Here is a 12,304-nt window from a genome sequence, read left to right as displayed (position 1 = left end):
AAATCTCCACAGAAAAATCTCTGTGAAGAGGCAAAACTAACTGAAAAAAGATCGCCTCCGGAGCATGCATTTCATGCAGGCGCGCTGTCCGCTGTGTCAGTGCTGAAATTTGAATGACAGCACTGCTCGTGAGAGAGACAGTGACATTTTTTTTTATTTAGTCCTTGACTTTGACTTTTTTTTTCTCCACCGGTTTCTGCACGTGGGTTCTCTGGCTTCTGCCACAAGTTGCAGCTGACCTAACAATAGAACGGTGCTACACTGAACAGGATTTTTCTTTTTAATTATTACGGTATTATTATTACTCCACTTTTTTAGCCGTTTAAAAATATATCTGTTTATGTTGGTGAAATCGCCGTGATGAGAAAAAACGTTGTTAAGAGTAACGGATAATCCATGTAGGCTACTGATGCAACATTTTTCTCATTCTAGAGCCTGTGTCCATTCTGCAAGGCAGACGTCCGCTTTCAAGCAGTTCCTCGTCATCTCCTCGCCGTGTCCGTGAGTTCGAGTGGCCAGAAAAATGTACGTTTAGTCCAGGCATTTGTCCTGGCTGTTTTCTGCATTTCCTATATTACGGGATTATTAAAACAATTTGATGTTCCTGCCTCACAAATACAAATTGTCAGTGAGTTACCAAATGTCATTATGCACTGTAACTGAAATACATTTTTATTGCAATAAATATTTGAATTGAAAAATGAATACTGTCTTGCTGTCATTTCTTTATTATTATTATTATTATTATTATTATTATTATTATTATTATTATTATTATCATTAGTAGTAGTAGTAGTAGTAGTAGCCTATTACAGTAATATTCTGTAATCATCATTAAATACAGGATATCACTGTATATTCAAATACTGTAAATTTACAGTATTATACTGGCAGCAGCTTCGCCAGTATAATACTGTAAATTTACAGTATTTGAATTACAGTATTTTGCTGTAATTATAAGATACAGCAAATTGCTGTAATTTTACAGTATTATGCTGGTGAAGCTGCTGCCAGTATAATACTGTAAATTTACAGTGAAAAGTCTAACAGTCATCATATTTGTTTGTTTTCAGTTCTCTTTATTTTGTCATAGTTACCTGGGTGCTGCTGTCGTGCTGCTGCTCCTGTGCCGGCCATGGAGGAATGAACCAGAGCAGCAGAAGCAGCTTGCTTTTATGGTATGGTCGGCTGCGGACCATACCATCTCCCCACTGAGTGGAGGGGGAGAGTTTTTCTTTATGTATTAAATGCTCAAATAGAGCCTGTTTATTGATTGTGATGGTTTGTATGATGTTGAATATTGTTAATAAGGTCAGTTCAGTGCCGGTGTGTGGAGTATAGTTACCGGACTTATTGTTTCATGGGTTAATTGGTGTTAATTGTTCTTGGGGCGGGGTTTGGGGTATATAAGGCCCAGGCCGAGCAGAAGCTCGGGTGGAGAGAGTGAGGCTTGCTTTGTTGCCCTGTTGTTTGTTGCACTGTAAAATAAACTGCACAGCTCAGCTTAATTTGTGACTCCAGCCATCTTTTTTTGTTGCGCCTGAATTTTTGAGTTCCCACGTTTTTTGACACTCAGTAAAGACTCATGGATGCAACACACAAGTCAGTATGAGTGTCCAGGGCCTTTTCCTTTCCCTTTCTTCTTTTTAGATTGGCACACTTATTGCACTTTTTAGTCAGAGTAACATTGACGCAGCATGACATCCCTGGGTTGGGTGCTTCAAATATTATGCCTACAGTGTTTGGCGTGACTGAACAGTGCTCAGAAACATCAAAATAGAACATTTAAGTGCTGAGATGAAACAAGCCTGCAGAGCATCCTCATCCTGACAACTTAAGCAGCGCTGTGTTCTGACCTGCTGATGTCTTGGCTGAAATTGTGCAGTGTCATTACCAACTGAAGAGTCTATTAAACTGTCAAATAGAGTTGCTCGATTTTCGCTGCTGCTGCTTCCTGTGCAATCACATCACACCAGCGTGCTGCCGTCCACCTGTGGATGAATCACCAACCAGTTACTACTGATTTTCTCCATGCTCTGTTGGCAGGGGGATATAAAGCCTGGTGGCAAAATTAAGCCTGTATTGGAAACAAGATTCAACAAGAACTAAAATGTAATTAAAAAGCTAAATTAGGGCATCAATGGAGCTTTCAAAATCACTTACATACAGAGCTCAGTAAACTAAGTTCTGAGTCAATCTATTGTAGGAAAACGCCAACCTTAAGCCGGTTTGTCCTTGCTTTTATGTTTTTAACTGTATTTTTTTAGCATATACACCGGGAATATTGATGCCTTGAATTATCTTCATGTCATATTTACTTGTTTTTTTGTGCTACCTTGCATCAAAAAGACATTTATTTTGTGGGAACATGAAAATGTGAAGGCCTGAGTGGTGCTGTTTAAAATGAGCAGTAACCACATAAGGTCAGCCTCCAGAAGAACAACAGCTGCTGGGACAATGTCATGTTTTGAACTGCAAATTAGAGGATTATATATGAATAATGGAATTTGGTCTTTATCTACATATAAAAAAAGAATTTGGTATCAGAGGACTTCAACTCTTATAATAGTAATCACAGATTTTTCCTCTGTGGGCGCTGTGCATAGGTCATCTGAGGTTTGGCGTGCGTGTGTGTGTGTGTCAAGTAGCCCAGCAGCTTCCCTCTTGTCAATAAACCTCTGGGATGCTGCATCAGAGTCAAAAGCAAACAGTGATCCAGAAATAGCTTTCCTCTTCTAGTGTCAGGATGACAAAGAGAAACTTTCCACAGCAACATCTGAGCACAGAGCAGAGAGAGAGAGAGAGATCACCTGGATTCTTTGTTATGTAAATTCATTGAATCAATATGACAAATGTACTGTAAAGGGGTAAAGGAAAAAAAGATACAATGCGTTTTCATCCCCCCCACTAGCATTCATCCTCAACCACTGGTCTTATCACCACTCCCAGCCATGAGCAAATACCTGATTAATGGCCGCCATGTGTCAGCTACGTAAATCATCGGTGCACGCTCGGCTGCATATGAATGGACAGGGTGTGAATCTAATGGCAACACACGCAGGGCAGAGCTCAGGGTTTCCACCTCAGAAGCGAGAGAAGCTCTAGAGCACTTGCTTTGATGATTAATCTACTCTTTTTTTTTACTTTACAGAATTTCTACTTAAAACGCTTGAATTTGTACAGAAGGTTAACTCATGTTGAAGTTGAAGAGACTGGATTTTTCTATTGAATTTTTTTGAATTGAATATATTGATTTTGTTTGACCTGAGGATGGCACCAAATGAATCATAAATCTCCATGGCACGAATTGATATGAATGTCTTTGCCAAACTTAAAAACAATCAATCCATTAATTGCTGAGATATTTCTCATAAAACTACAAATATCAGCCCTATATTGCAGTGTTGGAAAAAAAACCCAGAGGATCACCGTAGGATTCATCCTCTGGGGATCATGAATGTCTACCAAATGTCAAAGCAATCCACGTGGTTGCTGAGATATGGGGGGTTATAGGGTTAGATATATGCTGAGATAAAAATAAAACAGTATACGTTACAGTGGCGCCATATGGAAAAGTGAGATGATCATCAATCTCAGCCAGATTCAGCCTCTGAGGACTGTGAATTTCTGCACAAAATTTGATTTGCAGACCTTCCCATTGCAAAATTGGACAGGGTTGCAATTGCCATTGGCAGCGTGTATTGTCATCTGCAAACACCCTGTCACAACCCTATAGTTCAGAAGTGAAAGCTTCTTTATTTATTGGTTAATGCATCTTTGGGGTCATACACGTTGTTACAACTTGTCTAGCTGTTCCATCGTGGCTTGACTGACTGCGTAACAGCCACATGGCCACTGAGCGTGCCTATTATTACTTCAGGCTGACCATCAGTGTGTGGTTGGCTACTTTTACACCACATCTGTACATGTCCATTCCAGTCTATGATGTAATACTTCCTCCTGATGAATCAGGACGCCATTTGATTATCACATAGCTTCTGTCAGAGCAGCGAGGGCTTGTCCTGCAACACGAGGGGGGATGTAAGGTCACGCAGATGGCTGTTTTTTTATGAACATAATATTTTCTCCCTTAAATGGCTTTACTGTCTCTGGTGAATTCCTAATCTCTTTATATTATATTCATGTTTTACCAAAAATGAAATTATACGTTTGACACCAATACTTCCTCTGTCCTTATCTTCTTTTTTCTTTTTTCTTTTTAGATTTGATCATGTGTACAGTTGGAAATCTCATGAATACACACATACTGCAGAGTGGATGGTATACGTAAAACTCTAGAGGACAGCAGCATCCTTATAGAAGATATTTATATTTATCCAGAGATAATAATAGAGAGACGAGTAATTTAATGAAGTATGTATAAATAAATGCATGAAATATAGCCTTGAAAAATTAAGTTGTTTGTCCTTAATAATAGTTCCACTTATGTAATAGTTGTATTTGTGTTCGTTTGAGGTCGTATGAGGAGTTCAGATACAAATCTGCTCCACAACAACACTTCTCAGAATCTAGGGCTTGCATGTGAAAGAGGCCACAAATGTCTGCTACTTAAGACGTCTGTGACGGCACTCTCTTTTTTTTTTTCTTTTTTTTTTTTGGAGAAAATTAAATAAATAAATCAATGAATAAAAATAACAAAAGAGAAAGAAATCACAAAGTCTCCACTGGTCCAACCTTAATGCCAGATTATATCAGGATTGCATCAGACATCTGTCAGGCAAGGAGCAGAGTAAACGGCACAATATGACTTGTGAGTGTCACAGATGAGAAACTTAATCTGCTGACCTAAAAAAGTGGAGAGAGTTTGACATGCAAGAGCAGAAGTAAAAAAAAAAAAAAAAAAAAAGCACTGGATGTTATTGTCAGTGGGAACTTCACTTTCTATCTGTTTGAAAGACAAGCCGACAGGTGAATCATCACTGATGAGCCAATATTTTGGAATCTCTCATTTAAAATATGTCACGTTGAAGAGTTTTTATATTTTTGTTGAGTGCAAAGGAAATATATATCTGCAGACCATGCATTAAAGACCCAGTACATTATGTGCAAAGCAGAGTGCACCTGTCCTCCTACACAAAACCTGTACCAGTCTGCAGCAGTGTTGGAGTCTGAGTTCCCCGAGGATCGTAGGGAAAGGAGAATTTTTATGTTTGTTGCAAAAACCTTCACAATATTTTTCATGACTTGTATAAAAGTACATTTTCTCAAGCTCTCAGTCAGTTTATTATTACAAAAACACCTCAGTACTCCAATAAAACCATGGTAACAGTAGTTGTATTTCATTTTGTGGCATTAGAAGTAGTTCAGGCAATGGCAATAACACAAGCAGAATAACTAGCAGCAGTATCAGTGCCATAATAGAATTACATCAGATCCCTTTCATAGTTTATTTTGGAAAAAAAAAAAGCTTAAGTCGTCTAACAGACGGTTCAGCATCCCACAGCTTAGACTTAACCGGCTGCAGAGGTCACTCACTTCTCAATCCATTAAATTACAAATACATGTTTTGTACATCTGAATGTGCCGTGCCAGTCACTCGCACTTTTTCACCCTTGGTAGTTTTCCTCCAGTGCCCGACTCTGCTGTGTGTGCACTGGTCACCATACTTCTGCAATCTGTTCACATCCTTGTCCTGATGATACACAGAAGAGAAAAACGAGGGGAGAATCATAATATTATCATTAATATGGTTATGGAAACTACAACAAAAAGTCAATTCATAAGGGATTTGCTTTAATCTGGCTGGGTTTAACGATGGCAGGATTATTTACTGTTATGCAGGAGGCTTTAGGTGTCACATGTCCATGGAGTCTAGGATAGGGATAGGGGCTCTACATCAGAGGGAAACCTTTGACATCTATTTGCCCTCCAACTGACCAGATTACAGTTTACTTCAGTGATGACTAACTGATACTGAATGGTCAGGGTTTGAGTCTATGTAGGTGCACCGTGTAATGAAATGCAAAAAACAAAATGTTCCTGCAAACCCAATAATTCATACTGGGCAGCCATGCCCAGGCTATGCATGTATAAACAGGTACAAAACGCTCACATTTCCAATTCCCCGTTTCCTAATGTAACATCTCTTTGCCACATAATGACATGGCCATCTGAATGGAAATAAGCAGGCAGCTCAGCAGACTTCTGTGGAACAAAATGTCCAGAATAAGGTTCTGTACGAAATTGTGAGTAACTGTGATATTATATTTGTTAGAGACACAGTTGTTAAATGTTTCAAATATAATTTCTGATACTTAAGTTCCACAAAATGAGTGCAATAAAACACACATACTGTAGGTCACACCAGAGAAAAGAAACATGTTAAAATGACAACCAGTGGTGAGAATGAATTACATTACACACATACAGTAAATGTATTTTATTCCGTGACCTTTCATCATCACATGGTGTTAAAACTGGAAGCCATCACGTGTGACAGATTGCCAGAGCAGATTCAGTTCATTCATGCTTGAAAACAATGCCGACGTCATTTCCTCAGATCAGATATAATCCAACCATGCTGAACTGCAGTTACCGTTTGTGGTGAGCGGTTCTCTGAAAGAAAACCTTCTTCCACAAAGACCCCAACAACTGGCTGCTCTTTTCCTTTGTATGATGATGTAACCCACACAATGTCATGATCTGTGGCGCGATTATGTAATCATATGTCATTTCCGTTCACTGCATTAGAATTCAATACTAAATATGTACATCAGACTCTGATGCGATTAAGGTTTTACCTACAATATATATGATCCACTAGTAGAATATGATGCATTGTTATAAATTGTACTTCTGCAAACTTTGTCTTTAAAATAAACATCTCGTTGTACCAGCACATACACAGCATCAAGAATAATCTAGATAAATTAACATTTAAGACCCTTACACTAGAGTATTTTCTGTGGTTGTGTTTTTATTTTTATGTCATGAAGATTTCTTCTACCAGTGTGAGATGAATCACTTTCTTGTGCAGCTGCTTATGGCATAACATCGCATGATCTTGGACAGAAATTATTTCACCACATGACTCAAATAATTAATTGTAAGCTGCCGGCAAACGGTCGCCTACAGCTGAAAATGGTTAGTTCAATGACAGAATATATTAATGTGCAAGAATTTTGATTACTGGGTAGCGTAAAAGGGAAATACTTCTTCCACCAACACTGAATGCTTCTTCCATCACTGTTGGCCAATAGAAACCTTGGGATAGCTGGATGTACCTGATAAACTGGCAACTGACAGAACAGGTGAACCCCAAGAAGCGGCACCTACTAATAGTTATTTCACTTTTTTTTTTTCAACAGATTAACACCTTTCAGCTACAAACTAGAAGTTTCCTGTGTCTCCCACCAGTCTCCAGCCTGGTCCTGGTTCTCAAGGTAAGTGAGGAGTTTGTTTGGTGTCCGCTTGTGCTACCATGCAGCATCCTAAGTTCACTGCTCTGCTGTATTTAGTTGTGTTTACGTGTGGACTGCTTGATGAGGCTGCAGACCTCCTGCTGGCTATTTGCTTGTGCTCTGCTGCTGATGAGCTTCTGACTACAAGGAGTATTTGAACTGTCTTTAATTGTGGATTAATATTCATTAGTTGTTGAGGCAGAGGTCACTTCTCCGTTGGCGGTTGTTTGACGACTGCATAATGATGCTTTCATGCTCTTAATATACACTGTGGTGAAAAAACAACAAGGCCAACTCATGGCTGAGTGTGTGTGTGAGTGTTATGAACTGAGCTGGATTTGTGGCATATTTCCCCACAGGTTGTTGCTGGTGTTTGGGGGAGTTCCTGATGAATCACTTCAAACTGAAGGTTTCTAGAGGTTGATATGAGGCATCATGGCTCTTACGGCAAACATTGACACTCTTGACAGGGATATTCTTACTTTTCAGCCTCAGCATGAGCTTCGGGGTTACCTATTGTTCAGAGAAGGAGATGGTCTGTGCTACGGTCTAGAATATATCACATCTTTTCAAGTATTTTCAACTGTTCCTCTATATCAGGTGGATTCCTGGGTTCAGATTTACTTATGTTAATGCTGGTACTACGAGTTGGATGTACTTAAAGGCAAAATGGTCACATCACCACATTGTACAATTTAGGTCAGTGTTGGATGTTCTTGCCAACACCTGACTCTACTGAACTCATGGCTAATCCAAAAATGGCCAAACTGGAGGGGTGTGTGTGGAGCTGAGACTTCTTGTGGCCAGTGTACTCTTACCCACCTCAATGAAGTATGCCTGTAATTATACAGAATTAAGAAGCCTTCATACAATTTAAATGAGTATCTTAATTTGAAAATAATCCCTAAGTAGAGTTGTCTTGAAGGAGGAAATGATTGAGACCAACACAGTTTTCTTGTGCCTGGCTGTGAACATGTTTATTTCTGCTGTATAGCTGTACACTTTAACATCGAAGTCTATGGGATTGACTTCAGTCTCAGAACTTCCCATTTGGTTTCTACCAGCAGCTAATTGAAGTATGTGGCTCTTCAGCTGCTAAATGCTCATTGTTTTCAGTGACTACTCGCTGAGTGTGTCTATCTGCTGCTTGGAGTTTAGTGTGTAGACTGTTTCACTAAAAACTGCTGCTGCAGCACATTGAGAGAGTGTCAGAGCGAATCAAAACAGTAGAGTTGAAGACCTGACAGCTAAACAATGAGCTGAAACTGAATACAACCAAGTGAGGCTGCAATAATTCTTTTATTCAAGCTTTCCCTGAACCATTCCTACTATAAAAATATTGATTATATGTTAAAAAAAAAAAAAAAATTGGTTTTGCTAATTTACTGCTTCCACAAGCATTTCTAAACTGTATAAAAATGAGAATGTCAGGCAGTTATTGCAGGCTTATTAAAACATAAGCATCAGTCTATTGCTGTTTTTCAAATTGACAGTCCTGGCACTTTTTGTCATGTATTTGGATTGGCAATTAGCCTAATAGGAAACTTAGTCACTCGACTGATAAATCAACTCACACTAATCGACTAACCCTATGACCTTGCAGTTACAGCTAATCACACAGTAGTTCAGAAATCAATCTGTAACCAGTCAAACCAGAGCAGACGAGCTCCCAGCAAGTGCAGAAAGGTGGTGATCTGTCACTTTATCCAGTATCCACTGCTGTTGATGCATCGCACTAATTTTAGTTTGGTCACGTTCCATCACACTCTGAGGCCGATGTCTGCAGAGAGAGAAGCGCCAGAGGAGTTAAAAGATGCACTTTATCTAACAGATTAGATCGAGTACAGTGGTTTTTATCCTGTCAGCTCTGTTCTCTTTGCAGATAATGTTTGCTGGTGACATACAGCCTCACATGCATTTAATTAAACTGATGTTCTACATGCGTTAATGTGCTTATCGTATGGCTTTTATTTATGACACAGTTACAGCAGGGTGTACTGTCTGTGTATGATCAGTGAGTAATTGATGCGGCATCCTGGAACCTGGAATGATTATATGCACATTGTAATCAACACTCCATTAAATATGAAAGCAAGAGTCACAGAATAAATGAGGGAGTGTGATGTGATTCATAGATCAGCACCCAGGTTTTATTGTGTGAATGACACTAGACCTCAATTAAAGCAGTGACATGTGCTGAGAGATGTACTCTGAAGGTAAAGTCTGTCTCTATGATCAATATTTACATGTTTATCAAACTGAAACATACATACAACATGCAATATGTCACATCTTCTTAATTAAGAATATAGATGCAATCCTATGTAGTAAAGGCAAAGGGAATGGTGCTCCTCACTTGTCTTTGTAATGGTGATAGAGGACCATCATTATGACAATCAGCAGTGTGCTGTATGCAGTATGACAATGCTAAAGTTTTCTCATCAGGAAGAATATGAATGCTTCGCCAAATATGCATATATGATATTCAGATTTCTGAAAGAAGCACATACACGTGAAGTTTTCCATTTTTAAATTTTCATACATGCTTTTCATCAGTGGGAAATCTTAGGATGTGGCAGTGGGGGAAACTCAGTGATTCACTGATAAATTGCTGTTGCATTTTAAAACTGGAAACCAGCAATGTAGCTTTCCTGCTACAATACTTACTGCTATCATACTTCAAACTCAAGTGGTTTAAACTCAGATTAATTATTGTTTTTATTAGATTCGATTCGATTAGATACTATACAGTGCTATTTTTATACATTGCACATGCTAAGAGATGAGAAAATTAATTATTGTGTGTGCACATGTGATCTCATTTAGTTTGCAAAGCCAGCACAATAGTTCTGTAATATGAATCATCCCAGAAAATCCACTCAGCATGAATTGATTACCACTTTTTCAATCTAAGCAGAATGACCATTCATCTTTTTAAATTGTCAGTAACCTTCTATGTGTGTGGTGCTCCATCATTCTAATGGGGAGTCCAGAAATTAATTATTACACATATCCTCTGCACAGTTAAGTGGAACCTCATTACATGATGATGTTGTAGATGGAGAGAGTAGCGGGTGTTGTGTGTCACATCACAACAATGTGGGGGACACTGTGGCTCATTGCACCACATTGTGTGTTGTTGTTCTCAGTCTGATAGGTACAGTATTGTATTACCTTGTTTTTCTTTTGTAAAAGATATGTTGAGGCTTTAGTTCATGTCTTTTGAAACTGTGCATGCAGTAGTGAAGTATGAAGTCTCATTGTTGACTTTAAAGATACATTTGTGCTGTATTTAGTTTTCAGTGACTCATATCTTTGTTTTAAGCTGGTATCCACTTTCACTGACTTTTTCTGTCTTTAAGAAGTTTAGTTCATACATTCATGTGCCCGCTCATGATGTATTGGTTACTTCATGTTTGCAGCTAATTAGCAAATTATGGTAAATATTAAACATTATTATTTTACCATGATTGCCTATGCATTTATCTCAGCTGCACTGTTAACCATTATAGCCCATAGGACCATTATGTCCCTGTACTTGTGACTCCTTATCTCTTATATTGTATAAACGGTAGATAAACAAACAATTAAAAGTCCATGTGCACTCAACAACAGCACAGACATGTGACTATCAAGGGCTGATAAGTAGCCCACAATACATTGGCGAAACATTTTTATTTGGCCAGTGTTATCCAACACAGTGAGACACAAAGAGACATTTTTTACATTCAAACTGCATTGTAACAGACTGATGCAGCAGATGGTTTGTTATACAGAACCATCTGGGAAGGTTTCATAGAAGCTGTTTCGAAAAGGGCAGGGGCTTAAAAAAAAAAAAGAACTTGGCAGGTGATTGGATGACCCATCTGTCTATCACTGTCTGTCACGGACCAACTTCAACCAATCAAACTCTAAATCCTTCATCACCGGAATCAAACTCTTGCTCATCAGAACATCTCATTGAGAAAAACCATCAGTGCCGACGTTGTTTGCCCCTATTTTCTTAAAGAAATGTCCTTCAGTTCTGATAAAACTGATGCCACAGCTGAGCCACCATGCTGCACGTGGTTACGTCTAAGACACACCAGTAGCTGCTGGTAATTCCTCCCTCATAGGACACTGATAGGTCTAAACTGCTCAACAGCTTGAAGCTTGAAGCCTGAAAGTATATTTCACAAGGTTAACACTGCAGCAATGATTCATCAACTGATCCACCAGTTGATAAAAAAAAATAAGCAGCTTCTCTTTTAGTTTTTTGACTGACTGTTGATCAAGTACAAATACCAAATATTTGATGGTCCCCAGTTCTCAAGTGTAAGAATTTGCTTCCTTTCTTTATCTAAGATTGAATATTGTGGTGTTTTGGGCTGGTACTCAAAAAAAGAAAAAGAAATATGATGCTGTCTCATGATTCATAGACTGAACAATGAACTGAGATTGGAATCACCCATAACATCCTTACCTCTGCAGTATCATGTTTAGTTGAGTTTAAAATCCCTTAGATCAATGCAACGTACAGCAGCTGCTTCAGACCCGGTGCAGCACATTTGTTAACACACGACCCATTGTGTGCGAGACCTTGACCTCAGGAGGATCAGAGGGAGGATGTCAGGTTTCCCTCTGCCCTATAACTTGTTCATATTGTAGGCTGGTATTTCTGGGAAAGTATTAATCCTGGCTTGTTCAGACAGATTAATGTTGGAGAGCAGAGGAGCGGGTCTGGTAAAGGGATATTGTATGTCGTCCTTGATGCAGTTATAAGATAATCTGCTGATCGAGACCCGTTAAGAGGACCCCTGCCGCATGTGTGTGGGATCAAAGCCAGTCAGTCACAGAGAGGGATTCAGATGAGCGACTGAAGATACGGAGCTTCTCGTGGGACG

Source organism: Trachurus japonicus, chromosome 12, assembly GCF_045865225.1.
Source record: "Trachurus japonicus isolate A0001 chromosome 12, Traja_1.0".
NCBI classification, from domain to species: domain Eukaryota; kingdom Metazoa; phylum Chordata; class Actinopteri; order Carangiformes; family Carangidae; genus Trachurus; species Trachurus japonicus.
This window is presented reverse-complemented; position numbering follows the sequence as displayed.